Source organism: Bufo bufo, chromosome 9, assembly GCF_905171765.1.
Source record: "Bufo bufo chromosome 9, aBufBuf1.1, whole genome shotgun sequence".
Lineage (NCBI taxonomy): Eukaryota > Metazoa > Chordata > Amphibia > Anura > Bufonidae > Bufo > Bufo bufo.
In genome coordinates, this window is record NC_053397.1 from 55,305,584 (window position 1) to 55,311,583 (window position 6,000).

Sequence of the window (6,000 nt, forward strand, 5' to 3'; positions counted from 1 at the left end):
GTTGTCCAACACGCAACAATGAATGCTCAATGTATTCACAGCTGTATATCTTGTATATACGTAGACGAGCTCTGCTGGCTCGCTACTGCACTGAGCTGAGTGGTACCCTTTTTTCTGGTGTGGTCCCGTTGTGTCGGCACCCACCATGTTCGTTGGCCTTTCCACCTGGGGAGTGTTCGGGGTTCCTTGATGCGTACCCATTCGTCATCCCGTGACATTGTTTCCCCACGCAACCGGTCGGGGTCGAGAGTGTTGTCTGCAGTGCCGCTCGACTTCTACGTTGGCTCTGGCGGGACTACGGTTCCCTCGCCTACTACTATTTCCTCCTCTCGGATGCAGTGTGGTATGGGTCCTTCCTATTGGCGCCCTTTGCGCTTCAGTCTGTTGCTACCAGGTTCAGACTGCTCCTCTCGGGTAGGTCACCCAACTCTTCTTGGGTGCTTGATTATCCAGGTCCTGGGGACCTCCACTTTTGGTTTCTTCAGGGTATTCGCCTGCTGCGAGGCGTTGTGCAGGTCGTCTCACAGAGTAGCGGGGATTCGGCTCTGCTTTTCCTCGCCGGCTCGGTTTTTTGGCTTCTGCTCTGGGTTTGTCGCTCCAATGTGGCTTCTGCCCCGGCCAGGCCTCAGAGGCTGTTCCGTCGTTGCAACCCCCCATGGGGTGAGCATGGTTGTTCAATTGGATGGTTCCGGTGTTACTTGCGGTCTCGTACCATCTCCCTCGTTCTCGCTGGCAGTACTAGCTGTTTGCCGGGCCTACCGCGTTTTGTCCTCCCACTGGGTGCAGATTGCCTTTCCATTCTGGGCATATGGTCCTGCGGGACTTACTTTCTCGGTAACTTGGGAGGACTACCCTTTGGTCAAGATTGTCCTTGGATCTCCCAGACCGGGACTGTAGAACTCCTTTCTTTGGTGGCTACATCGACTTGGACTTGGCCTGTCTTGTCTGGGCATCTGTCGGATGCTGGGCAGACCCTTCCGGGTTCTTCCGTCTGTCCTTCTGCCCCCCCACTCCGGTTGGATACGGGACTATGTTGTTCGGGGGCCGACAGGACCGTGTTTTTCCGATCCTTCGGCCGTGTTACTGGTCTGCGCCTGATCACATTGGGTTTTCTCCCGCTTGCTGGGTGATTCCTGCGAGCACGCTAGTGTTCGCTCCCGACTGTGCTTCGTCCAGGTTTGGTTGTCGGACTTAGGGTTCTTACCTGGGGTTTTGTGGGAAGCGGGGCATTCCCCCACTCTGCCTTTTTCTCCCTTGGTTTTGTCTTTCTCTAGTCCGGCCTGACCCTGGGACTGGGACTCTGTTACTTGAAGTGTCAAGTGTCTGCGCTGTCCTTCCCCTTCCAGCGTTTCCTGGCCCTCCTGGGCCTTGTCATGACCTTCTTCCACAGAGTGGCTCTTTGGTTCCTCTTTACCGTTTTCCTGGTTCCGCCCTGGGAACTACATACTGAGCTCTCGGCGCTTCAATCTTTCCCTTGGATCCGTTGCAGAAGTTCTCCCTACTCCTTCTGTCCTGTACAGTTGTGTTTCTGTTGCCATCATGTCTGACGGGTGCCTGATTGGCGGCCCTTCGTGTCTGTGCCTTCTGTCCTTTTCCAGGACAGGGCTGTTCTCCGTTCTGTCCCTTCCTTCCTTCTGAAGGTGGTATCTGCCTTCTTATCAACGAGGCTTTCGTCCTTTTCCTCCCATCCCCGGGAACGGACGCTTTACCGTTTGGAGGTTGTTGGGCCTTGCAGTTGTTTACTTGGAGATCTCCGACTCTGGTCGGCGTTCGGTCTCTTGTGTTTCCAGGAGGTCAGTGCAAAAGGTTGGTGGCCTCCAGGGTGGCTTCCTCCGCTTTCTCAGAGTGGCTTTTGCTGTGGTTATCGCACCAATGGCAGGGTTCTGCTTTCGGTGTCACCGTTCATTTCACCAGAGCGGTCGGTGCCTCCTGGGGCGGAGGCATTAGGTTTCGGCCATTCATTTGTGCAAGGCGGTCACTTCTTCCTTGCACACCTTACCGAGTTCTACAGGGTGCATACTCGGGCTTCGGCGTATGCTGCCTTGGGCCGCCTGGTCTGCAGGCGGTGGTTTCTCGATGCCTTCGGGTGCTTCGCCTTGGTGCTGTGGTCCCTCCCCTCTTGGACTGCTATTGAACGTCCCAAGGTCTTCTGTGTCCCCCAAGGAAACTGGGCGAGAAAACTAGATTTTTGTATAACTTACCAGTAAAATCTCTTTCTCGCTCTTTCCTTGGGGGACACAGCACCCACCCATTTCCGAGTTTGTTTTACCCGTTGGGTAGTTGGCTTGTTGGTTCCACTTTTGGACTTTGCCTTTTCTCACTACTTGGACACGCAACTGGCAGTCTCTCTCTCCAGGCTGAGGGTATAGCTGTGGAGGAGGGGCTTAACAGTCTTCACTTAGTGTCACGCCTCCTATGGAGATGAGCTATACCCAAGGTCTTCTGTGTCCCCCAAGGAAAGAGCGAGAAAGAGATTTTACTGGTAAGTTATACAAAAATCTCGTTTTCCTTTCAAATGTGAATCATGCTTATTCTGTTATGGAAATGCCACGAATTTTCAACATGGATTTTATACCTTCAGTGTACAGGGCTATAGTCTGCAGTGAATCCGCAGCGTACGGTGTTTAAAGTTAAAACCTGATACTGTAATTCTATTTATGCTCAATATTTTACATTTTGATATTTGCAGGATGTTCATATTTTGGAAACAAAGACTGTGTAAACCAGCAAACAGCAAGTATACAACAATACCACAATAATATGACTGACGCAGACAAATACAGCTCCTGGTCACAGAAACCTTTAAATGGAATGTTTGATGTGGAAGATGACGTCTGGGACGATTTTGATGATGAAAATTTGCTGGATGCCATCAGTACTACAACTGCAATGGAGAAAACTATTCTTGGTAAAATGATGATTTAAAGTTCTTATTGTTGTGTGAGATGATAATAATAATCATAATCCCTTTATAACATGAATGTCACACTTTACCACACACGTACGGTTATTATCTACACCCATCAGACTTCCTCCGCTGTTTTGTGATGATCTTACTCCAGTCAAAACTCCTTAAAAAGAGCATTATAGTGTTTTAACAGGGATCATTCAAGGAACCTCTTCTGATGTGCCGCCTTTTTACAGCAGTGCTTTAAAATAATATTGTAGCCCAGTCTGCTGCTGGTAACAACCTTGGATTTGATGGCACTGATTGCACAGCGTTTAGATAAGTCCCTAATCATTTAACACCATAGATGCCTCAATCAGTAGCAACCGTGGCATCTAAGGAATTTGACAGAAGAAGGGGACTTCCACTGGAGGCATTAGCCTCCACTATGCGATCATTGGAGAACAGAGCTTTACTATGGCTTACTAAGACCCCATCCTCCCAGGCATCTACCTAGTAGGCCTAATAGTTTGGTTGTCAGTGTGAAATTGAAAGGCAGTACTGCTTTATAATACGTAGTATTGCAAAGCGGTTTAGAACTGATCACGCTTAGGGGTGCAGAAAAAATACAGTGAAGTTTAATTGGAAAAAAAAGAAAAAGTTACCTAAAAAGATGTGTTTTGTACCATCACATTCTTAACCTGTTGAATAAAGAGAACTTACTGTATATTTTTACAGCACACTAAATAGTGAAAAAAGCAACCAATGGAAGAACTGCTAGTTTTTTTTGCACTGCCTCCCAGAAACAAATTGCAAAAATTAATCAATAAATTATATATTTCCTAGTATATTACCACTAAAGCCTCCAACCTATCCAGCAAAACAAAACAGTTATGTCTCTTGGAATATGGTGACATAAAATGTACTCATTTTCCATGAAAGAGGATTTTGTTGTGCAAAGGTACTAAACCGTGAAAAAACTGTGCTAATTCTGGTATTGCCATATTTATACTGACACATAGAAAAAAAGATAACTTGTTATTTTTACTGCACAATAAACAGCAAAAAAAACTAAATTGTAAAACCTAATTAAAAAATTATACATACAACAAAATAGCGCCATTAAAAATTACAAATATTCACATAAAATATCAGCCCTCACACAACCATATCCACAGAAAAATACAAAAGTTAGACCCCTTTCACACGAGCGAATTCCACGCATTACACTTGCAGGATGTGTCAGCAAAAGCACCCGTCCTAAACCTTCCAGCACTGCCGGGGTGGCATAGCATTATACTGATTTATGATGCTATGTAACCCTTAGAGCTCTGCAATGTATTGTATAACATTGTCAGTATTATACAATACATTCCAGAACTGTAAGGGTTAGATAGCATCATAAATCAATATAATGCAATGCGACCCATCAATGCTGGAAGTCAGGACTGGTGCTCTCGTTGACATATGCTGCAAGTCCAATACGTGGAACTCGCTTGTGTGAAAGGGGCCTTAATGCTGTTGAAATGCAAAAAAAGGAAAAATTGCTTGGTTCATAACGTCCAATAGGGGTTGTTAACATCATTACGATGTTGTTGGGAACACCGACCGATGTTCGGGCAGATTATCACTAACGGTGATCATAATCTGCCTGTGTAAAGGTCATAATCTGCCTGTGTAAAGGTGCCTCCGATTACCAGATGAACGACCGGAATGTTCAGTCATCAGGTAGTAGGATTGTTTAGTCATCAGGTAGTAGGATTGTTTGTGCGGACACCTACATGTTAATCATCGTTTGCCTGGCAGCACATCTGCTGCACAGAAACAATAATTCTGTATGGGAACGAGCGATGGCATTAGCGATCTATCCTCCCCATACTGTGGAGAAGATCGCTGTATATAAATACACTCACCTAAAGAATTATTAGGAACACCTGTTCTATTTCTCATTAATGCAATTATCTAGTCAACCAATCACATGGCAGTTGCTTCAATGCATTTAGGGATGTGGTCCTGGTCAAGACAATCTCCTGAACTCCAAACTGAATGTCAGAATGAGAAAGAAAGGTGATTTAAGCAATTTTGAGCGTGGCATGGTTGTTGGTGCCAGACGGGCCGGTCTGAGTATTTCACAATCTGCTCAGTTACTGGGATTTTCACAACCATTTCTAGGGTTTACAAAGAATGGTGTGAAAAGGGAAAAACATCCAGTATGTGGCAGTCCTGTGGGCAAAAATGCCTTGTGGATGCTAGAGGTCAGAGGAGAATGGGCCGACTGATTCAAGCTGATAGAAGAGCAACGTTGACTGAAATAACCACTCGTTACAACCGAGGTATGCAGCAAAGCATTTGTGAAGCCACAACACGCACAACCTTGAGGCGGATGGGCTACAACAGCAGAAGACCCCACCAGGTACCACTCATCTCCACTACAAATAAGAAAAAGAGGCTACAATTTGCACAAGCTCACCAAAATTGGACTGTTGAAGACTGGAAAAATGTTGCCTGGTCTGATGAGTCTCGATTTCTGTTGAGACATTCAAATGGTAGAGTCCGAATTTGGCGTTAACAGAATGAGAACATGCATCCATCCTCTGATGGCTACTTCCAGCAGGATAATGCACCATGTCACAAAGCTCGAATCATTTCAAATTGGTTTCTTGAACATGACAATGAGTTCACTGTACTAAAATGGCCCCCACAGTCACCAGATCTCAACCCAATAGAGCATCTTTGGGATGTGGTGGAACGGGAGCTTCGTGCCCTGGATGTGCATCCCTCAAATCTCCATCAACTGCAAGATGCTATCCTATCAGTATGGGCCAACATTTCTAAAGAATGCTATCAGCACCTTGTTGAATCAATGCCACGTAGAATTAAGGCAGTTCTGAAAGCAAAAGGGGGTCCAACACCGTATTAGTATGGTGTTCCTAATAATTCTTTAGGTGAGTGTATATCTGTCTCCACTGATGAGCAGGCAATTGTCAGGAGGGAACGCTTCCTTCCTGACAATCACTTGCTACATCAGACCATGTATAGGGGCCTTAGGCTGTAAACATTTGGTTCTTGGCTACATCCATCAGAAGGAAACAGGATTAGTGTTCCCTGGAAAT